The sequence below is a fragment of the Ovis aries genome, chromosome 2, assembly GCF_016772045.2.
Source record: "Ovis aries strain OAR_USU_Benz2616 breed Rambouillet chromosome 2, ARS-UI_Ramb_v3.0, whole genome shotgun sequence".
Taxonomy (NCBI): Eukaryota; Metazoa; Chordata; class Mammalia; order Artiodactyla; family Bovidae; genus Ovis; species Ovis aries.
The window spans coordinates 86541359-86566425 of NC_056055.1; the positions used below are offsets into that span (position 1 = coordinate 86541359).

General features: G+C 39.9%; 1 protein-coding gene across 2 annotated transcripts in view; it reads left to right on the forward strand.

The window, feature by feature from the left end:
• The window catches only part of ADAMTSL1 (ADAMTS like 1), a 1118714-nt gene that overhangs the window by 159107 nt on the left and 934540 nt on the right, over window positions 1–25067 (forward strand). The gene's annotated exons all lie outside the window — the stretch shown is intronic.

Genomic DNA, 25067 nt, shown 5'->3' on the forward strand with positions numbered 1-25067 from the left:
ATCATAAGATTAATCTTTGGAAAGAAAATACTACATCTCATTGGTATGTGTGCCATTTGTTACATTCCAGAATGTAATGTACCAACATTGTGAGTATTATGGACACACTCCTTTTACAGTGAATTTAACTATAAATGAGGATTTGGCGATGAATGGACTCGTACTGATACAATATAAATACTGGCATTGCTCACATGAGGAAAACAATATAAAACTCCACACCTCTGACCCATGAAATGAGTCTCATTAATTCTTTCCAAAACAAAGAACTTGCTTTGTCCTTACGTTGTGAAGGCACAGAGAAGACCATATTAAAACATCTTTGTCTGTATATCTATTGTATTCCTACACCATTTTATTTTATGAATAAGCCAAGGAAGAAGGTTTTCCTCCCATAAATCTTTTACAAGAACAATTCCAGCAGAAGAAACCGCAGATGTAACTGCCAGTTTTAAATTTCTAACAAATTACTCCTCTGGCCAACTTGAGCTTCCAAGTTGAAAGTTTGCAATACTTGCAAATTTTATGGAGATTCCTGCATTTTAGCTTTGGGATAAACTTCCGCCAATGATAAAAGCATGTTCTTATTTAAGTCTAAGGAATAATGGTGTTTAATGTTTACTTAAGATTAACCTCTGCTACTTGGTCTCTGTCCATGATTTTGCCCTCCTTTTTTCCCTTCTTTCTCAAATATTTCCAGTTTTCCATTAAATTCTGTGCTTCATTGGCTTGGAGGGTGTCATCTTGATAAACTCTTGACAAACTCTTGATATATATAACACTCATCACATAGTCTTCTCAGAGAAGTTAATTTTCCCACTGGACCATTAACTCCTTGCAAAGATAGGACGTAGCTCACCTTTGCATTTTTCAATGCTGGGACAGCAACTGGGATCTTGACGATGCTCAGTAAGTGCTGGTTGAATCAAACAGTATTTTTTATTTTGTTGAGTCCCTTATGGTACAAATTTTGTGTCATGTATTTTATAAAATTTTGAAATGTGTGTAAAACCGCCATCTCTTAATTTAGTGGGAGAAATGGTGTTATAGAAGCAAGCATATTCAAGCCTAGTCATATTTTGATACACATGACATATAATTATAGTACAGTTTATGGTATGACTTTGATAGGCTTTAGTGAAACATGGAATTTTTCCCAGACACCGATAAAGAAGTAGATACTCTTACATGCACACGCAGACATGGCAATAGATCCAGGGACTATGTGTAAAGGCAAATACAACAAGGTTACTCTTAAATGACTGCTCTCGACCTTGTAAAATCTTACCCAGGGATGTTTGTTTATCCCATATTTTTATACCTCTAAGCTATAAAAGTGGATTTCTACCTCACCTCGTTAAATTTTGAAACATTACAGTTTGGAATTAAATAAAACTACAGAATTTGGCTTGATTTCTCAACCTGTATTGTAAATCTTACTTTGGTACCATTTTAAGTTCTCTTTATGTGCATTTTCCCCTCCTAACTCAAAAGTCCTTAACAAATCTTTCTTCAAAAAAACCTTCAATTTTTTTTTTTGAATAGGCAATATAGTTTCATAGCACCGAATTTAAGAGGTATAAAATAGAATATAAAGATAAGTCTCTTTTCCTGTCGATCCCTAGCAACTCAGTTTAGCTCCTTGGAATTAACCACTATTGACTGTGACATAAGTACCTTTTTAGAGTTGGTTTATGCTTACACACACATACACACACACACACACACACACACACACATGCATTTTTTAAATGCAAATGGTAGCATACTGTATATGCTTTCCACTTGTTTTCACTTTACAGCATCTGTTTAATCCTTTCTTCAGCCTGGGTCAAATAGTTGTATTTACAGAGACTTTCCATCTGTGGTTTCATGTGGTTGTCTGTTGCAAGTCTGTTCAGTTACTGTTGTAAGTAATTCAGATAATCTGTAAAATGACCCTATGGGCTAAGCCACCTGCAGTATTTTGTTTTCTTCGTTTCAAAAAATAGATAAGAATCTGGCTTCTGTCCATGGAGGGTCAAAGTCTCTATGATTATGCTTATTACCAGTTTCAGCTTCTGACTTGTTGGGCAAGACTAAACACAAAACTGATTTAGTAAGCTGCCTATAGAAGTTTGGCAAAGAAACAAGAAATGCCTATCATTTATTGCTTCTTGTATTTGTTTCCTTAGAAAACACCTTTTTATTTTCGCTCTGACATGTCTACCCTGCTGATTTGAGTCAGGTTAGCTCTGTAATTCTTCTCACCACTCCACCTCAATTTGTAGAAATTCTCAGGTCCTTAGAATTGTGTTACTAGCTTTTCCCCACATTTAGCAGATAGGAACTTATTAACTCTGGGGCTTGTCCTTGCTGGACCAGAAAATGTCAGTGGTAGAAAACATGGGTGTTTTTCCACCTTTTTATTTCTTTACCATATAAGTTAAACAGGTATTGTGTCACCTACCTGAGAAAGTGACTCAAACTGAACAAGAGAAGAATTCTGCCTGTTAATGATAATGTGATTCAAACTCTTTTGCAATGAGGGTTTTAGTGTCATTTATTCTAAGAGTAGTCTTCTGTTTTATTTGTTTTATTTATTTATTTTTTGAGACAGAGGAGGGATTTTGGAAGAATCCAAATTATATACCTCCCAACCCAGGGAGTAAGAGTAATGGAAGAAAAAACCATGACATCATCAGAGAATCTTAACCAAACTCAAGTAGTTGCACTTAATAGTTGTGTGACCTTTGAACTGCCACTTGGCATCTGCTATGGTAGCATTGGAAACTACTGTGAGAGAAAGAAGGGCTATGACAGCATTTATAAAATGCTTGGGTGGTTAAAGTTGAGTAGGTTTTTCTTTCATGTAGCCTTCCTTTGTTTCTCATTGATTTCTCATTTTTTCCCTGATGTCCTATAATATGTATTTGCTTTCACTACAAATTGTAGCTTCAGTTTTTACTCCCATGGAAATTGGTACTCCTAACTCTTTCCTTGATTGTCTCATAGAATTGCTCTGGAGCTTAAACAATGATAATGGATGGGCGATTTCCCCATAAACTACAAAAGTATAAAATACTACATTGTTGCTTCCCTACATGTGGACTGGAACTGGTCCTGGACTGATTCACATGACCTCATCTTGTTTCCTCAATGAGGATCAGATTAGGCACTACCATAGAAGTTAGAATTGTGCTGTATGCTCACTGCATTCAATACTCTTTGAAATGAGTTTATCAGAAGTTGATGTCATATCGTCTGAAAAGAAGCTTTAGTTCCTTGTCTCTCATAAATCATTCTTTCTTGTATTTCAAAGAGATCAGTTTGTGGTCTGTTTAGTTGAGTCTGTGCATTAGGCAAAATGCATTAAGAGCTGCAGAGTCTTTGATAATAAAAGTACTTTGAATTATAAAGTAATTCAGCATGTACAGTTTTCAGTGGAAGAATGAGTAGTGATTTGTGCATTGAATCTGAGGTCCAGTAAAAGCTTGCAATGTTTGCATTGTCATTTACCAGGATATACCGGCTATAAGTCCAAGTTTCAGTGTGTGAGGTGGGTCCAGCCCACAAGCTACACACATCACTATGAGTCACCACTTTAGGTCACATTCAATGGTGGATTTATTGACCAAAAAAAGAAAAAAAACCAAAACCAAGAAGAATGGGTATTTTATGAAGCACATAGGTTCATGAAAGAGACACAGCTAAGGTTGGCCTAGAGAGAAGGTGGTAATTTCGAACAATGTAAAATAGTTTGTCTTTATTTTCTGAATATTTCAATGTAATGACTTCTATTTCTGGAACATTTCAGGTTTATAACAGTTTTTTCCTAATGAAAGGTGTAGTGGTTGACTTACAAGTGAATGGTAGAGAATATGTTTATTTCATGTGAGTCTTTTCAGATAAAGATGAATCAGAGTTTAACACTGAGTTAAAATGATCCAAGATTCTGAATGTGAATATAGCTTTCAGAATATCACAGAATTTATTTGAATGCTGATGTTAGTCAATTAATAACAGATATAATATATAATAAATAGCATTTGTTCTTGTTCAGTTGTTCAGTCATGTCCGACTCTTTGCAGCCCCATGGACTACAGCATGCCAGGCTTCTCTGCCCTTCACCACCTCCCAGAGCTTGCTCAAACTCATGTCTGTTGAGTCAGTAATGCCATCCAGTCATCTCATCCTCTGTTGTCCACTTCTCCTCCTGCCTTCAATCTTTCCCAGCATCAGGACATTTTCCAGTGAGTCAGCTCTTTGCATCAGATGGCCAAAGTAGTGGAGCTTCAGATTCAGCAGCAGTCCCTCCAATAAATATTCAGGGTTGATTTCCTTTAAGATTTCCTTGCAGTTCAAGGGACTCTCAGGAAACTTATCCAGAACCACAGTTTGAAAGCATCAGTTCTTTGGTGCTCAGCCTTCTCTATGGTCCTACTCTTATATCCATACATGTCTACTGGAAAAACCATAGCTTTGACAATAAGAACATTTGTAGGCAAAGCAATGTCTCTGCTTTTTAATACGCTGTCTAGTTTTGTCATCCCTGGAGGAGGGCATGGCAACCCACTCCAGTATTCTTGCCTGGAGAATCTCTGTGGACAGAGGACCCTGTCAAGCTACAGTCCATGAGGTTGCAGAGAATCGGACACGACTGAGCAACTAAGCACAGTTTTGTCATCTTTTTTCTTCAGAGAAGCAAGTGTCTTTTAATTTCATGGCTGCTGTCATTGTCCATGGTGATTTTGGAGTCCAAGAAAATAAAGTCTGTCACTGTTTCCATTGTTTCCCTATCTATTTGCCATGAAGTGACAGGATTGCATACCATGATCTTAGTTTTCTGAATGTTGAGCTTTAAGCCAACTTTTTCACTCTCCTTTTTCACTTTCATCAAGAGACTCTTTAGTTCCTCTTCACTTTCTGCCATAAGAGTGGTGTCATCTGCATATCTGAGGTTATTGATATGTCTCCCAGCAACCGTGATTCCAGCTTGTGCTTCATCCAGTCTGGCATTTCACATGATGTACTCTGCATATAAGTTAAATCAACAAGGTGACAATATACAGCCTTGACCTACTCCTTTTCCAATTTTGAACCAGTCCATTGTTCCATGTCCATTTCTAACTGTTGCTTCTTGACCTGCATACAGGTTTTTCTTGAGGCATGTCAGCTGGTCTGGTATTCCCATCTCTTTCAGAATCTTCCACAGTTTGTTGTGATCCACACAGTCAAAGGTTTAGCATAGTCAATGAAGCAGCAGTAACTGTTTTTCTGGAACTCTCTTGCTTTTCTAATGATCCAGTGGATGCTGGCAATTTGATCTCTGGTTCCTCTGCCTTTTCTAAATACAACTTATACATGTGGAATTTCTTGGTTCACATAATGTTGAAGCCTAGCTTGGAGAATTTTGAACATTACCTTGCTAGCATGTGCAATAAGTGCAATTGTGTGATAGTCTGAACATTCTTTGGCATTGCCCTTGTTTGGGACTGGAAGGAAAACTGACCTTTCCAATCCTGTGGCCACTGTTGTGTTTTCCAAATTTGTTGGCGTATTGAGAGTAGCACTTTCACACCATCATCTTTTAGGATTTGAAATAGCTCAGCTGGAGTTCTATCACCTCCACTAGCTTTGTTCATAATGATGCTTCCTAAGACCCAGTTGACTTCACATTCCAGGATGTCTGCGTCTAGGTGAGTGATCACACCATTGTGGTTATCTGTGCCATTAAAATCTTTTTGTATATTCTTCCCACCTCTTCTTAATATCTTCTGCTTCTTTTATGTCCATACCATTTCTGCCCTTTATTGTGCCCAACTTTGCATGAAAATCTTCCTTAGTACCCGTATTTTTCTTGAAGAGATCTCTAGTCTTTCCCATTCTATTGTTTTCCTCCATTTCTTTGCATTGTTCACTTTGGAAGGCTTTCTTGTCTCTCCTTGCTATTCTTTGGAACTCTGCATTCAGATGGATATATCTTTCATTTTCTCCTTTGCCTTTGCTTCTCTTCTTTTCTCAGCTATTGTAAGGCCTCCTCAGACAACCATTTTGCCTTTTTGCATTTCTTTTTCTTGGGGATGATTTTGATCACTGCCTCCTATGTAGTGTCACAGATCTCTGTCCATAGTTCTTCAGGCACTCTGTCTATCAGATCTAATCCCTTGAATCTATGTGTCACTTCCACTGTATAATTGTAAGGGATTTGATTTAGGTCATACCTGAATGGTCCAGTGGTTTTCCCTATTTTTCCATTTAAGTCTGAATTTTGCAATAAGGAGTTCCTGATCTGAGACACAGTCAGCTCCCAGTCTTGTTTTTGCTGACTGTAAAGAGCTTCTCTATCTTTGGCTGCAAGGAATATATATGATCAATCTTATTTCGGCATTGACCATCTGGTGATGTCCATGTGTAGAGTCATCTCTTGTGTTGTTGGAAGAGAGTGTTTGCTATGACCAGTGCATTCCCTTGGCAAAATTCTGTTAGTCTTTGCCCTTCTTCATTTAGTACTCCAAGGCCAAACTCACCTGTTACTCCAGGTATCTCTTGACTTCCTACTTTTGCATTCCAGTCCTGTATGATGAAAAGGACATCTTTTATTTTGGTGTTAGTTCTACAAAGTCTTGTGGGTCTTCATAGAGCCATTCAACTTCAGCTTCTTCAGTGTTAGTGGTTGGGGCATAGACTTGGATTACTGTGATATTGAATGGTTTGCCTTGGAAATTAACTGAAATCATTCTGTCATTTTTGAGATTGCACCCAAGTACCTCATTTCAGACTCTTTTGTTGACTATGAAGGCTGCTCCATTTCTTCTAAGGGATCCTTGCCCACAGTGGTAGATCTAATGGCCATCTGAATTAAATTTGCTCATTCCTATCCATTTTAGTTCCTTGATTGCTAAAATGTCGATGTTCACTTTTACCATCTCCTGTTTGACCACTTCCAATTTACCTTGATTCATTGTCCTAACATTCCAGGTTCCTATGCAATATTGTTCTTTAGAACATCAGGCTTTACTTTCACCACCAGATACATCCACCACTGGTGTTTTTTCCACTTGGCTCTTCCTCTTCGTTCCTTCTGGAGCTATTTCTCTGCTCTTCTCCAGTAGCATATTGAGCACCTACTGACCTCGGGAGTTCACCTTTCAGTGTCACATCTTTTTGCCTTTTCATACCGTTCATGGGATTCTCAAGGCAAGAAGAATAACAATAAAAATAAATGTGTGAGGGTAGTTATGTAGTAATTAATTATCCTTTTATTCAGTAAATATTACATTGTTACATAAGTGACCTAATGTGTCTTAAGTCATCTACCCTTAATTATAAATGAGTTAAAGGCAAAAATCAGAGATTTATAAGAAGAATGAAATGATTTTGAATGGTCTATAAGAAGTATCACAACAGACATTTGGAATTAAAGAATTACACAAAATTCTTAAAATTTATAGTACCCATTGGATAGTTGTATTTTATTCATTTAGTCTTGGGGGTGTAGTAATGGTACTGAAAAACAATTCTGCTGCTGCTGCTGCTAAGTCACTTCAGTCGTGTCTGATTCTGTGCGACCCCATAGACGGCAGCCCACCAGGCTCCCCCGTCCCTGGGATCCTCCAGGAAAGAACACTGGAGTGGGTTGCCATTTCCTTCTCCAGAAAACAATTCTAATGCTTTAAAAATTCAATTAAAAAACTATTTTTCAATATTTTCCTGTGATTTGTGGCCAGAGATGTTATTGAAGCCTTCCATTAACAGATCTTTAATAACATTGCTTCCTTCTTGGTTTTGTTAATTTCCTCAAATTTAGTTTCATTTTGTTCCTTAGGTTGTTGAAAAGAAACTATTTGCGTAGCATATTATGCAAATAAAAGTCAATTAAATAAATTCAAGTGATTTACTATGTTCCTATTATGCAAGATTGCATATTTTAAAATATAAATTGGTGTGTCACTCTTTTATCTTAGAATAGTTAACTAAGGTCAGCCTTTACTTAAGGAGGAAAAATTATATTCTGAACTAAATAGCTTCAATCTATTTTCTCTTTAAATATGTTGGGAAAATATTCATTTTCTATCCTGAAGGAGGCCAGAGGACAAGAAGTGCTCCAAACACAAAATTCAATGCTCCTTTGTGGTAATGAAGCCATTGCAGGAGAAGGGCCAGGTTGAGTGGGGCATGTCAGAGATGGGGCCATCACCCAGGACAGGATGATACTCCTCAGTCATTACGGCACAGAGAAGAGCTTCTGGGTAATGCACACAGATCGTATGCTTTGGTTTCTTTCCCTTGGATAAAATATTTGAGAGAAGTAAACTAGAATTATCTTTCCAGTGTCTGCCCAGGCATAAAGTTTTAGGCTCAGTGGTTTGGCTGTCATGAAACACCCTCTTCCTGCAGCTTCTACCTCTGGCTTTTGCCAAAAAGTCTGGCTCAGTACCTCCTCCATAAGTGGGTGTCCTAGGCCAGAGCCAGGGCTCCAGTTTCCATCCTGGTTTAGAATTGGTGATAGCAGGACTCCTATTTTATCCCTCCACTGCCTCCTTCATTTTTCAGCTACGTATATTTGTATCAGTCCTCTCTGTTTCACAAAGTTAAAAAAAAAAAATGGTAAACACAGATGCTTGTGCTATAACTCCATATGGAAACCTGCTTTCTGAAATGAGCAAGCTGTAGATCTAGGAAGTGCACTGAGCTGTCTTGAGCTTCCCCTCCTGGGAACTTGCATCTGGATGGGATTCTTAATTCAAAAGAGCCAAGGAGAAGGGGATGTGTGTTTGGGGGTTGGGACATACAATAGAATGATCAATGTAATCTGTAGGGACATGCAGGGGGAAAGCTGCAAAATGTTAATCTGCTCCATCCCAGATGAGTCTCAGTCTTTCCAACTGTCAGTTTCCAGTAGCATTCTAGAGACACTTGGAATTTGAAAAGTCAGGCTTAGATGAACTTTCTGGCTGTTTCTTTGACCATTTACATGTTGAGAGTCCCATTTCATCAGAATTAATTCCAAAGCCTCTCTGTAAGAACATAAAGTCAAACTCCTAATACCATCTCTTTAATCCATAATTTCTATATTCACTCTTAGGAATCTAATACATGAATACAGATGTATTATTATATATTCATACTTTGATAGCAGGGGTTCTCTTCTCTTTTGTATACCCTATATCATAAACCTAATACTGTAAACATGCATGAATGAATATGTGTGTCAATAAAACAGTTATTATACATTGCTTAAAACTGATGATCAATGAGTAGATTTCTGTGAAATCTCATTGGCTTCTTGGCTTCTTTTTCACTTATAGACTCATACCTGTTTTTGAGGTTTGGAAATGCTTAATTTCAAATTTATATATGTTTTAGAAAACTTTATAGACAGGTAGGCTAATATTTTCTGGAGATACCTTTGAGTCATGAAGTTGGAATGAAATACCAAACAGGATTGTACTCATTCCCAGCAGAATCACCCCAGTATTTGGAGATTGATTTATACAACAAAATTTGCTGAATATTTTGTTTTGTGAGTTCAGAATAAATCCAGGAACAAGGAGATGGTTGATAAAGATACAGTTTTTAGTAAATATGTTTGAAGCAGTTCAGTACCTTGGGGAAAAACAATTTCAGATTCCAAGAGCTTCTCTGCAGCTGGGAAAGTAAATGTCTATAAAATCTTGTTCACAGTGAACTCCAGAACATGAAGATTAGCTCTGTACACCGCCCTGACTCATGTGTTATCCAAAGGGACAGATTTCCATCCCCATTAAGATGTGCCTGTAAGAATTTCCTGTATGCAGAGATGGAAGTGCTATTGTCTTTGCTGGCCATTTCCGATCACAGAGTGAGGAGACTGCATGTCTTCAAGGATTTAGTTTTTCATCTTTTATTACAGTGGGCTAAGCCATGATATTTCATCATTCCCTTCTCCAAGTTCAGTCATTTGTATGCCTACTTTATAATTATTGCCATTTTTCATGCACTATTAAAATTTAATATATTTCAGCTCACTTTATAATTCATTTAAGAGTATACTTTATATCACTAAGAGAAATGGAAAGTCAATGCCACAGGCCATAGATCAAAGGTAACTGTAAAAGTACATACAAAGAAAATAAAACAATGTAATTAAATTCTATTATGTGCTATTGTCTGTTCAAGTCTCTGTGCTTGTGGTCTGTTCATTCTTTGTTAAATGAAAGATTATCAACTGTTCAGGAACAGAAAAAATAGGACCTCAACAATGACCTATTCTCTTTCACTCAGTCAGAATAATTGAAAGAGATGATGAAAGAAATCAGCTTGTGACTGTGTGATGTTATTTAACTTAGTGTCTCTGTATTCCTTCAAATCATCTCACATACTCAGCAAAGTAGACTGAGCTTTGTATAATCAATAGATTGTACAATCAGTGGCAAAGGACCCCATGTCTTAGGATATCATGCTTTTTGATAAAGTATTTCAGCATGGGAACTGAAACAGCAATAATAATCGAGTTACTGGGTGTATATTCCTGATATTCCTGGGATTCTGGCATCATCAGCTAACTCATTCTGAGTTACATAGAGAAAGACAGTTACATATGTTCATGACCTTAAGAGTCAGAAAGAATTATTTAAATATGGTTAATTTTAAGGTAGCTTTAATATATCTAAAATAATGATTTTATCTTTATGCATCTACACTCCAAATTTTTTGAAAATAAGTAGCTGATACCTTCATATAATATGTGTCTGTATGTCCAGGATGTATATGATTATAAGAGTCACACTTTTTTGAAATATGGTTTCTGTATTTTGGGGTAGTTAAGAAAGGCAGTGGCACCCCACTCCAGTACTCTTGCCTGGAAAATCCCATGGATGGGGGAGCCTGGTAGGCTGCTGTCCATGGGGTCGCGAACAGTCGGACACGACTGAGCGACTTCACTTTCAATTTTCACTTTCATGCATTGGAGAAGGAAATGGCAACCCACTCCAGTGTTCTTGCCTGGAGAATCCCCGGGACAGGGGAGCCTGGTGGGCTGCCATCTATGGGGTCACACAGAGTTGGACACGACTGAAGTGACTTAGCAGCAGCAGCAAGAAGTAGATTTAAGGGCCTAGATCTGATAGATAGAGTGCCTGATGAACTATGGACTGAGGTTCATGACATTGTACAGGAGACAGGGATCAAGACCATCCCCATAGAAAAGAAATGCAAAAAGCAAAATGGCCGTCTGCAGAGGCCTTACAAATAGCTGTGAAAAGAAGAGAAGTGAAAAGAAAAGGAGAAAAGGAAAGATATAAGCATCTGAATGCAGTGTTCCAAAGAATAGCAAGAAGAGATAAGAAAGCCTTCCTCAGCAATCAATGCAAAGAAATAGAGGAAAACAACAGAATGGGAAAGACTAGAGATCTCTTCAGGAAATTAGAGATACCAAGGGAACATTTCATGCCAAGATGGGCTCGAAAAAGGACAGAAATGGTATGGACCTATCAGAAGCAGAAGATATTAAGAAGTGGTGGCAAGAATACACAGAAGAACTGTACAAAAAAGATCTTCATGACCAAGATAATCATGATAGTGTAATCACTCACCTAAAACCAGACATCCTGGAATGTGAAGTCAAGTGGGCCTTAGAAAGCATCACTACGAACAAAGCTAGTGGAGGTGATGGAATTCCAGTGGAGCTATTTCAAATCCTGAAAGATGATGCTGTGAAAGTGATGACCTCAATATGCCAGCAAATTTGGAAAACTCAGCAGTGGCCACAGGGCTGGAAAAGGTCAGTTTTCATTCCAATCCCAAAGAAAGGATATGCCAAAGAACGTTCAAACTACCACCCAACTGCACTCATCTCACACGCTAGTAAAGTACTGCTCAAAATTCTCCAAGTCAGGCTTCAGCAGTATATGAACCGTGAACTTCCAGATGTTCAAGCTGGATTTAGAAAAGACAGAGGAACCAGAGATCAAATCACCAACATCCACTGGATCATGGAAAAAGCAAGAGAGTTCTAGAAAAACATCTATTTCTACTTTATTGACTATGCCAAAGCCTTTGACTGTGTGGATCACAACAAACTGTGGAAGATTCTGAAAGAGATGGGAATACCAGACCACCTGACTTGCCTCTTGAGAAACCTAAATGCAGGTCAGGAAGCAACAGCTAGAACTGAACATGGAACAACAGACTGGTTCCAAATAGGAAAAGGAGTATGTCAATGCTGTATATTGTCACCCTGCTTATTTAACTTATATGCAGAGTACATCATGAGAAACGCTGGACTGGAAGAAACACAAGCTGGAATCAAGACTGCTGGGAGAAATATCAATGACCTCAGATATGCAGATGACACCACCCTTATGGGAGAAAGTGAAGAGGAACTAAAAAGCCTCATGGTAAAAGTGAAAGAGGAGAGTGAAAAATTGACTTAAAGCTCAACATTCAGAAAACGAAGATCATGGCATCTGGTTCCATGACTTCATGGGAAATAGATGGGGAAGCAGTGGAAACAGTGTCAGACTTTATTTTTTGGGGTTCCAAAATCATTGCAGATGGTGATTGCAGCCATGAAATTAAAAGACGCTTACTCCTTGGAAGGAAAGTTATGACCAACCTAGATAGCATATTCAGAAGCAGAGACATTACTTTGCCGACTAAGGTCCATCTAGTCAAGGCTATTGTTTTTCCAATAGTCATGTATGGATGAGAGAGTTGGACGGTGAAGAAAGCTGAGTGCTGAAGAATTGATGCTTTTGACCTGTGGTGTTGGAGAAGACTCTTGAGAGTCCCTTGGACTGCAAGGAGATCCAATCAGTCCATTCTGAAGGAGATCAGCCCTGGAATTTCTTTGGAGGGAATGGTGCTAAAGCTGAAACTCCAGTACTTTGGCCACCTCATGTGAAGACTTGACTCCTTGGAAAAGACTCTGATACTGGGATGGATGGGGGCAGGAGGAGAAGGGGACGACAGAGGATGAGATGGCTGGATGGCATCACCGACTTGATGCATGTTAGTTTGAGTGAACTCTGGGAGTTGGTGATGGACAGGGAAGTGTGATGTGCTGCAATTCATGGGGTCGCAAAGAGTTGGACATGACTGAGCAACTGAACTGAACTTAATGATTACTAGTCTTGCTGCTGCTGCTGCTAAGTCACTTCAGTCGTGTCCGACTCTGTGTGACCCCATAGACGGAAACCCACCAGGCTCCCCCGTCCCTGGGATTCTCCAGGCAAGAACACTGGAGTGGGTTGCCATTTCCTTCTCCAATGCATGAAAGTGAAAATTGAAAGGGAAGTCGCTCAGTCGTGTCCGACTCCTAGCGACCCCATGGACTGCAGCCTACTAGGCTCCTCCATCCATGGGATTTTCCAGGCAAGAGTACTGGAGTGGGGTGCCACTGCCTTAGGAGATGTTTTATGAAATATTTCATTGGTGCTTATTCCTTTAATTACAGAAGCGGCTTCTGGAGAAATTTTTAAAAAATATGGCTGTGAGGTCTGAATAAGGCAAGTAGCAGTGGGTTCAGTAAACATACTATTATATTAGAAACCAAAGTGGCTAAGAGTGAAGTAGATTCTGTATTCTCATCTCAGCTCTAGCATTTACCATCCACATAACTTTGATTTTAATTCATCTCTTGTGCCTATTTTCTCATTAGTAAGGTGACAGTAATAGTAATAGCATCTACCTCATTTGTTTTATTTGAAAAGTTAAATATGTAGAATGTATAGAGCAATACCTGGCATGCAGAAAATATTCGAAAGCATTAGCTGATATGACTACTGCTATTTCTTTCCAGATGGCCCTTGGCCATAATGTTAGAAGACAGATAAATGCATGAAATGCCACATAACTAAAATGAAACCGTAATAATTTTCATCCTATTGTCAAAATTTTAAAGAATAAAGGTGGTAGGCAGTTTAAGTTGAACATCACAAATTCCTAATTTTGAGTTACCGCCATGCTGATTCAAGGTTTTTTTTGAGGCCGTTACACAATATGAAGCGGATATTATCCCTCGTAAGGCTGGAGTAACACTCACAGCTGTCGGCAGCACTAAGCTTTACAACAGCAGCAGGACGTAGGAGCTTGGAGAGCCTGGTCTGGAGGCATGCCACCGCAGCGATTAAAAGCTTGTAAAAGAAGATCTATGGAGGAAGGCTAAAGAAATTTGGATTGTTTACGCTGGAGAAGAGAAGACTTAAGGGTGATTTAATGCTGTTATTGAAGCATAAGAGGGTTCTTTTTTCGAGTCTCATGGTAAGCTCTTCTGTAGCTCTCCTGAGATCCAAACAGGAGGAGGTGGCTGACAGTACCGCACAAAGGATTTAGGGTAGGTAAGAAAAGCTTTTCAACAGGAGAGTCTTTAAAATAATTTGAATGGAGGACCATGTGTGGTTTTTTTTTTTTTTTTTCTTTTTCTTTTTTTCCTGGAAGTTTTAATAATCATCATCTGAAGTGGTTTGGTCTGGCCATGCCTTGAGGCATGGTGGGTGGGGTCTGGAGCCAGAGAAGACATCTTCTGCAGATCAGTAAAGGGCTGACACAAGGAATCTCAGATACAGCTGCTTTATTAAGATCATGCCTCTTCTCATTAATGTAAGAATGTAAGTAGCCCCAAATAGTAAAGCTCACGATGCAGGTTTATTAAACAGAAACATAAAAGTGTCAGGTGTGGGGACCGAGGCTTCCTGCTCAAGGCTTGACTCACTGTGTGAACCCCTGGATCCTTCTATGTGTTCCATGTTGTGGCTTTAGAAATTTTAACATATCCAATAAGTTTTCACTAAGTACCCTCTGTGTGCTAGTAACTGCTAAGTTCTAAGAACCTTCTTTGCTTTCAGGAAGCTCACACTCTAAGTGGGTAAGGCAGTGTGTAAATGAACAACTATAGGGCAGAAGAGTATTTCCTTCGGAGCATTTTGCTCTGGATCCTGGAGGACAGTGTCTGATTGGGCCTTATTGATCAGGGAAGTTTCCAGTGGTGTGGTCCTTGAGGCAAATCTAAAAGGATGAGTAGGAATTACCAGGTGATTTAAAGACAAAGGAAAATTGAAGGGGATTCTAAGCATAGGGAACAGCATACTTTCATGAGAAGACATGAACGTATAAGGAAGCATGAGTTATTTAGGTAGTGAACTATGCAACTGTAACTAGTCTATCATGTACTGAGTGATTAGTCATTAAGTACACCTGACTAATGAGCACTTGAAATGTGGTATCTGAACTAACATATGCATTGAATGCAACATATACACAGGATTTCAAAGCTGATACAAAAAAGGAATATATCTCAGTGTAATTTTTATCAAGTGGGCCTTTGTTCACTACAAACAAAGCTAGTGGAGTTGATGGAATTCAAGTTGAGCTATTTCAAATCCTGAAAGATGATGCTGTGAAAGTGATGACCTCAATATGCCAGCAAATTTGGAAAACTCAGCAGTGGCCACAGGACTGGAAAAGGTCAGTTTTCATTCCAATCCCAAAGAAAGGCAATGCCAAAGAATGCTCAAACTACCACACAATTGCACTCATCTCACACGCTAGTAAGGTAATGCTCAAAATTCTCCAAGCCAGGCTTCAGCAATATGTGAACTGTGAACTTCCAGATATTCAAGCTGGTTTTAGAAAAGGCAGAAGAACCAGAGATCAAATTGCCAACATCCACTGGATCATCAAAAAAGCAAGAGAGTTTCAGAAAAACATCTATTTCTGCCTTATTGACTATGCCAAAGCCTTAGACTGTGTGGATGACAATAAACTAGAAAATTATGAAAGAGATGAGAATACCACACCAACTTACCTGCCTCCTGAGAAACTTGTATGCAGGTCAGGAAGCAACAGTTAGAACTGGACATGAAACAGCAGACTGGTTCCAAATAGGAAAAGGAGTACGTCAAGGCTGTATATTGTCACCCTGCTTCTTTAACTTCTATGCAGAGTACATCATGAGAAAATCTGGGCTGGAGGAATCACAAGCTGGAATCAAGATTACTGGGAGAAATATCAATAACCTCAGATATGCAGATGACACCACCCTTATGGCAGAAAGTGAAGAAGAACTAAAGAGCCTCTTGATGAAAGTGAAAGAGGAGAGTGAAAAAGTTGGCTTGAAGCTCAGCATTCAGAAAATAAGATCATGGCATCCGGTCCCATCACTTCATGGGAAATAGATGTGGAAACAGTGGAAACAGTGTCAGACTTTATTTTGGGGGGCTCCAAAATCACTGCAGATGGTGATTGCAGCCATGAAATTAAAAGACACTTACTCCTTGGAAGGAAAGTTATGACTAACCTAGACAGCATATTAAAAAGCAGAGATATTACTTTGTCAATAAAGGTCTGTCTAGTCAAGGATATGGTTTTTCCAGTAGTCATGTATGGCTGTGAGAGTTGGACTATAAAGAAAGCTGAGCGCCAAAGAATTGATGCTTTTGAACTGCGGCGTTGGGGAAGACTCTTGAGAGTCCCTTGGACTGCAAGGAGATCCAACCAGTCCCTCCTAATGGAGATCAGTCCTGGGTGTTCACTGGAAGGACTGATGTTGAAGCTGAAACTCTAATACTTTGGCCACCTGATGCAAAGAGTTGACTCATTTGAAAAGACTCTGGTATGGGAAAGATTGAGGGGAGGAGGAGAAGGGGATGACAGAGGATGAGATGGTTGGATGGCATCACTGACTCAATGGACATGGGTTTTGGGTAGACTCCAGCAGTTGGTGATGGATAGGGAGGTCTGGTGTGCTATGGTTCATGGTGTTACAAAGAGTTGGACATCACTGAGCAACTGAACTGAACTCAAATGATAATATTTTAGATGTGTTGAATTAATGAAAGCATATCATTAAAACTGATTTCACCTATTTTGTTTTACTGTCTTTAAGTTGACTACCATAAAAATTTGAATACATATATGGCTTACATTGGTAGTTTGCATTCTATTTCTGTTGGAATGCCCTGGTCTAGAATATAAAGTTCTAGAAGAAGTCAGGCAAGTGATGGGAGATTAAAATGAAGAAGCATTGATGGATCAGACTACTGTACTGCAGAAGATTTAGAAATATTTTCTGCAGCCTCCCAATATAAAATACATATTACCCTGCCATGTATATCTATATTGTATATAGGTATAAATACATACATACATACATACATACATACATACATATATGTCTCAGGTCTATCTATGCATACACAGAAACATACAAAAGCTGAAACAAAAGGTTCACAAGTTTGCTCTTCTATTTGGTAATATACTCTAGTATTATCTATCCTATTTATTTCATATTCTTTTAATACTGGTTGAGACCAGTATTAAATTGATTTTAAAATTCACCAATGGGTCAAAATTTACAGTTTTTAAAAGTGCCCAAATACATTTATCCACTAATCCAGGCTTTCATTTTTGTTTTTGAAATATTTTTTAAATCAATAGGCTTAGTGATTTTGTCTCAAAAACCAATGTTCATATATATAGGGTGGATTGGGTAGCAATGAGGCAATGACCAGAATGTAGACATGGAGTTGAAATTGCCTTAATCGTCTATGAGAAACATCAGGAGACTCTAGACTGTAGCCTTGGCATTAACTGGGAAGAGATGGGAATCCATAGAAAGGTGGTGGAGAGAAAGGGAAAAGCCAATAAGGAGGTATATTAATGGGGTGTGGTGAGTGATTGGACATGGGAAGGGAGAACATAGGAATCTAAACTGAGTCTTTAGTGTCTGGTTTGAATGATGAGATGGAGGAAGTGCCCTTCTCAGTGATAAACAGTAAAGACAGAGCCAGTTTGGGGAAGGTAAGGAGTTCAGGTTTAGGTATATTGATTGGAGATGTCTGCGTGGCATCTAGAGTGAACCACTGAGCACAGTCATCATGTGACTGCAGGCTAACGGGAAAACTCAAGGACACTGTGGAGTAAAAGAGTCTAGGGAAAGGGACTGAACTCAGAGAAATATGGACACATGAAAAGCCAGAAATGACTTTAAAAAGGACAAAATAGGAGAACATAGTCTAACAAAGCCAAGCGAGGAGACAGTATTGAGGAATGGATTGGTAGTCATTTCTACAGAGAGGGTAGCACTGGGAAAACCTGATCAGACTTGGTCTAGGAAGCTAATCAGAGGAAATGCTTCCATAGAAGCCTATCAGGGCACTGCAGTTGCTTGAAAAGTCACAAGAAATGGAGCAGAGGTGATAGACTAATACGTTTTTTCACCAGTTTTGGCTGGAGAGGGAATATGAGATTAAGGAAAGGAGAGAGGGAGATAGGAGTAGGAGGGCATGAATGAATGAATGAGTGGGAGAAAGTGGAGGATGAAACTTTGAACAAGTGTTTTGATCATCAAATTTGTCTTCTTTCAAATTTTAAGAATGGAAGGATTTAGGTACTCTTCTAAGTTAAGCTAAAGAGACCAATGGAGAGGGAGAATTTGAAGATACAGTCATGAGGATGATTAAACAAAGCCCTTTAGGGGATAGAGGAGTCTTAAAACTAAAGAGAAAACCAAATTAAGATTAAAGGGACTAGATCAGGAAGATGGAAGAAATAGGATGGTTGTGGGAATAGAAGGTGAGGTGCTGGGCAGAATAAAAGGACCTCTTTCTCACCCGCAATGCCAGCCCGGGGATCAAATACTCTATACAGGTGGTGACCTCATCGTCACAGAGAAGCCTTTCTTCATCATCAGCCTAGGTCCAGGGGTAAGGAAGGATGGTGGATCGATTCAGAACCTGAGTTAGTCTGGAACCTAAGCTAGACAGGTCAAGAAGAACAGCACAGCAACTCAATGCAAGAGGTGAAGGGCTGAGGGCTAAGGATCTGAATGAGGCCCAAGATTAAGTGACTTTTGAATTAAAAGCGAAGAAAATAGCAGGGGGAGAAGACTGCGGTGAAGGTTTCTGGTTTTAAGACCCAAGATAGAGTGTTTTGTTTTGTTTTTTATTTTTTGCAGAGAGTGGCAGGTACTCAAATGGCTGATCATCCCACAGACACAAGTGAGCAGGAGGCAGAACTGTTATTAGATGTTTTCAGGTCTAAAATATTCAAAGATTCAGTCACTCAAGAGAGTGTCTGTGTGCACCCTTTGGAATTTGGATAATAAGAAATGTGTGTGTGTGTGTGTGTGTGTGTGTGTGTGTGTGTGTGTACGTGTGTATGTTTCTTATTCTATCCTGATATTTGGAATGACAGTGATTCCTGCCTTATCCAAAAGGATCTCCATGATGAAGAAATAGTTCAGTGAACTATAGTTAGGGATTCAGTTAAAAGATGCAGTTTTAACAGATTCTCAGATGTGAAAAAGGCTGTAAATTATTAGAATGTGAGAAACAGGCAAGGAATGCTAATATTCTTTGAGGGTGGTAATGATAAGGCTAGTGGCAGGTCCAAGCAAGGTGGCATTTGCCTGGTGACATTCTACTCTTATCCATTCACCTAGCAGAACTCAAGTGAAAAATTCCTGTCAATAAGTTTCCCTGAATCAGAGTGTTTCCTCAGAGGATGGAGGTAACTCCTAAACATGTGCCCATTCCTCAGAGTGAAGCCAGTGAATTATTTGATGTACTGTGTGTTCCAGGATACCTCAATTTGGGGAGCTTGGACATCAGTGCTGGAGAGATGTGATGAAGGGTGCTAAATGATGAGCCTCATCAGCCTCACTTCCTATGTGTCCCTTGCTAGAACACGATCCTCAGCTTAATCCCCATTCAAGAAAAAGGACTCAGAGTTCTGTTTTAATATAGAACAAGCTTAACAGTGCCAAGTCATTGACAGTGCCAGAAACTTCCTAAGCCTCTTAGCTATTCTGGCAACTGTGAGAACAAGAACATCGCCCTTCATGTGGCCAAGCTTGTGTTTTCCGGGTGGTCCCAAAACCATGGGCCTTGGGGATCCCCCTTTTGGACAGAATGTGTCATTTTTTCTTGTTTTTCAGGGAGATGAGCATTGCAAAAGCAAAATATGGACTGATGCAAGAAGGCTTTTTTGAGTATTTTTAATTCCTTTCAAGAGCAATTGGTGGCTTTTCTGTTTCCCACCACTCTTATACAAAGTGTGATTTCATGTCATAGCCACTTTGCTGGAGGGGCAAAAACAGGAATTGAATAAATGTGACCTCTGGCGTGAGTTGCAGTAGAACAACCCAAGCCTGAAGTGTGTTCCACTGTTTGGTCATTTGCCCACATGTTGTACAGGTTTCTGAATTTATACTTGAGAAGTTAAGTCCTGTAGGCCTTGACTCATTCTTCAAAACTCATACAATTTGCTAGTATTCTCTGTGAGCTGTGGGTAGGAACGCAGCTATAGTGTGTTTTGTTTTTGTTCTTCAAGTAGAGAACATTATTTTATTCCTTATAAATAACGTGCCTTTAACTTGCTATGACCAAAGATTAATCATCAGCAGATATCGCAAAGTCAGTGTTGCTCAAATAGGAAAAAAAAAAACAACAAAAATCTTAGACCACTTGTACTTCTTATCAGGACATTTGATTTAAAAAAAAAAACAACCCTCCACATCTCTTTGGAAGGTTGGTAGCTATCAGGCTGACAATTTTCAGTGCCTACTGAAGGCTGAGAAGGGCATGTCTAACAGGGAAGGGCATGCAAAACCATCCTCAGGCTTATATAACATGTCTTCTCCATCCTAAAGACAAAATGATATTATTCCTTGCTAGTAAAGATTGTTTCTGTTATCCTTTTGCAGTTAGGGGCAGCATAAAGGATGTTTTGTGTGCTATTCAGTTCAATGTTTGTTTCTTGTTCAGGACATAATAAAACTGATATGGATGAAGATCATTTCCCATTGGGTAGATTCAGAGAATTCTCATCAAAGTCATGGTTAAGTTAATCAGCGAAGTGGACTGAAGTTCATGGCATCTTAAGAGGCACAGAACAGGCTCCTCAGGCCTGTCTCCACATGTTTCCCATCTTCCAAATTCCTTGGAATTGATGGATTAAATATACCTACTCTCAACTCTTCAAAGTAACCCCCAAAGTCTTTGATATACAGCAATCCATAACCTGCATTGGGTGCACTGTGTGGAGAGGGCTGCATGCAGATCAACGGTCCAGGCCTGGTAGGCACCCAGCCTGTTGAGCTTCAGCTCAGCTGAAGTTGCTGCCTTCCACTTGGTCATATGCACTCTTGTGAAGAGCTGCTCTGTGAATCAATCTGGGTGTCTTTATAGAACCATTAAGACCTAAAGCGGGTCACATGTATTTTTCATTTGTATCTTGCACATTTGCAGAGAGTGTTAGATGCCTGAGTGGTATTTGTGATTGAAGGATTGATGAAGGCCCCTAGGTGGGGCCACCATGCATATCTAGAAGCAGTGCCATTCTGAAGAATCAGCAGTCTGTCTTTTTGGAACAAAGATAGGAATTCTTTCACCCGTGATTTCGCTAAATCATACTGCTGCATTGTAAAAACATACATGCAATTTTGATACCTTTGGAAGTGTTCTGGGATGAGAGACACATGATGTACTTGAAGGAGCCCTGGCAAAGAAATAAAAACAAGATTCTGGTTGCCACTGAGTGACCACAATGAAGTCAGCCTGCTTCTGGGGCTTGGGTGTCATCCTTTGTGAAAAAGGCAGTCTTGCATATAACTGCAGGATACACTCAAGGAGTAAGAATTCCACACCAGACTCCTCAGGCCCAGCTGCTGCTACTGCTGCTAAGTTGCTTCAGTCATGTCCGACTCTGTGCAACCCCATAGACGGCAGCCCACCAGGCTCCCCCGTCCCTGGGATCCTCCAGGCAAGACACTGGAGTGGGTTGCCATTGCCTTCTCCAATGTATGAAAGTGAAAAGTGAAAGTGAAGTCGCTCAATTGCGTCCGACTCCTAGCGACCCCATGGACTGCAGCCCACCAGGCTCCTCCGTCCATGGGATTCTCCAGGCAAGAGCACTGGAGTGGGTTGCCATTGCCTTCTCCCCTCAGGCCCTATTGTAGGTTAATTCTCTAAGACTTAGATTTGTACAAAAGATTGATAGCCTGTTTTGTGCCTGGCTTAAAAAACTAAATTTCTTGTATTAAGGAGGATGAGGGTATAGGAGGAATCAGGTTTCTTTATTTTTCAGTGAATGGTGTAAGGGTTTAGGTTCATTTCTCATTTCTTAAACATGTAAAAAAAGTTGTATTTACTTATTTGTGACTTTGCTGAGTCTTCGTTGTGTGGGCTGCTCTCGAGCTGTGGTGCATAGGTTTCTTTCTGGGGTGGCTCCTCTTGTTGCAGAGCACAGACTCTGGGGGGCTTGGGCTTCAGCAGCTGTGGCTCGTGGGCTCAGTAGCTGCGGCTCCCAGGCTCTGGAGCACAGGCTTAATAGCTGTGGCTCACAGGCTTAGTTGCTCTGTGGCATGTGGAATCTTCCTGGATCAAGGATTGAACTCATGTCTACTGCAGTGGCAGGTGGATTCTTTACACTGAGATACCAGGGAAGTCCCATTTCTCATTTCTTGGTGCATCTCAGATTTCCTTAAACTTGGAGCATTGTGGACAAAAGATTGAAACTCAAGTTCCTTGGCTCTGGAGCAGATCCAAGGTACCCCCGACTGATCCATGACCCATTGGCTCTAGTGGCAGGTGACTTGGACTTCCCTTTGGCTTAACACATCTCTTTGGGAGCTTCTGGGCGTATTTCCTTTTACAAAACTGTAAACACAATACCATTTGGGAACTGCTTGTGCTGTTGAAGGATGTGATGCATAAGATGGAGATACCTGCAGATCTATGGATGTGACCTGAACAGAGAAACAAGGGGGATGTAGCCTGTTCCCAGGTGAAGAGGGTTCAGCAGTTGTAAGGGTTGGGGAGAGCAGGGCTGTTGACTTTCTATCTCCTGCCCTGCACTTGGCCCTGGTGAGCTGAGTGCTCTGGCATTCATTCCTAGAGTGGTTCGGGGAGGTGAACTCTGGAAGGTCTTGCTCTGCAGCTTGCATTGCATGAATCCCAGAAATTCCTTAGGTTCTGCATGGGTCTGCTGTGTTTGCACAGGACATGTGCAAGTGTGGCAATAGCTTCCTTCTTCTGTAAGCTCTCCTGTGCCTTTCACTTTGGCCATGTTTTTATTTGGCAAATTTATCCATTTCTCTACTTTGTGTTTTCCATCTTCAGTGAGGGATGCTATTCAGCCAGGCAGAACAAATGTATTTGAAATGAATGTACATTCCTCAATTCCCTCTTTCCTCCTCCCCTTTGCTCCCTCCCTCCATCCATCTCTCCCGCCATATCTCAATTCTTTCTTTCTTCCTCCCTCCTGTCCTCCCTCCTTCCTTCTTTCATAAAAGTTTTGTGAGGGAAGTATTAACTCTTACTTCTGACCCCTGATACAAATTTCTTTCTATAATGGTAATTGACATTTGTCTGACTTATTTATTCTAATGCAAATATTGAAATAGCTGTTATTAAAGTTATGAAGATTTCTATAACATGAAGTAGTATGTAGGGTAACACTTATATGTGTTTTTGAAAACCAAGTGCCTAATCTGAGATTACAGTCAATATCTGAAAGTTTTATTTGAAGCAAAAAAGTCCCGGTAGTTTAACTCGAATGGGAGCCATTCATAATTCTCAGGACTCATTCCCCCCGCCCCTCCCTTCTGAAACTGCAATTTGATTACTGTGTCATAAAACAAGTTTAACATGGGTAGTTTGAAGAAGTGAGTTTCAACATAGAGGCTTTGTAAAAGTCAACTACATTACTTTATAGCACACCAAAATCATTTACTTTTGGCATATGCCCTAGCTGACTGCACTGATTTATCCAAGAAGGAATACAGTTTGATTTCTAAAGGAAGAAGAGGTAAAACCATGGCCAACATAAAAAAATGAGTTAAGGAAAAATAGTAACATTGTTGGCCCTAAGCCTACCCTGAAGGGGCCATGTGACCTCAGCAAGAGGCTACAGCTCCTTAGAGCTATCTTTGGGCCAAGCTATCTTCAGCCAAGCTGAAGGCTGAACAATTAGGGACATTCCTGCTGGGGGCAGCGTGTGCATATAAAAGATGCTGACTAAATATTTATTGATAAGCTATGAATGAATTCCTGATCACCCTCAACTGTCATTCAATCCATCTGAATTCCAAAGGAAATAGTGTCGTGTCTACACAAACAAATTGATCTAAGTAATGAACAGCCTAAAAAATGACACAATTTAAAGATCACGTCAGGTTGAATACCCAATTCAAGAAAAAGCTTTCTTTTTATTAGGTTCCTGTTTGATTTCCCAGCACAGTTTGGTATTGAATAGTTGTGACTTCCTCCAGTCCTTCAAAACAATGGTCTCTTCCTGTGGTTTGGCCTTTTCTTTTCTTTTTTTTTAAAATTTTTATTTTTACTTTATTTTACTTTACAATACTGTATTGGTTTGGATGACCCAGAGAGATGTTATGGGGAGGGAGGTGGGAGGGGGTTCATGTTTGGGAATGCATGTACACCCATGGTGGATTCATGTCAGTGTATGGCCTTTTCTTTTGTTCCCTTTCTTTGTGCTGAGCCCTAATAAAATAATTGCTCAACATAGGGAGTATCTGAAATGTTTTATGAAATTTCGGTCATGGCTGTGTTGATGTGCTACCAGGTGAGTACATTAGTCTGCACATACAGAGAGCCTCTAGAGGCCAGGGATGGCCCTTGTTGTTGAGTGTACACAGGTTAACAACACAGACAAAATTCACAGTGTTGAGGACCCTGAAGCTTGTAGAAAAAGATAAGCAGCCGAAGGCATGCGTAGTTTCAAGTGGTGTTGACTGCACTGGCAGAAGTGGTGAGGACACTGATAAAAAACAGGGCCTTGATGGGGTGATCAGGAAAAGCTGCTCTGAGGAGCTGAGCATTGAGCTGAGTCTTGAAGAGGAATCGCAAGCAAGCTGTATGATTTAGCTTTAAGAGCATTGGCATGTGATCCTGTCAGAGAGAATAGAACATTTCAAGCCCTCTTAGTGGTGTGTACGGGCAGCTAGGGCTGGCTGGAGCAGCTGCATCACATGAGCAAAGATCTGGCATTAATGGCTTGTGGGGAATAGAATTTTGTTGAGTGAATTGAGAACCTTTCTGTGTGTGGAGAGGGGTTGGGGATAATACCATACATTGTTGGAACAT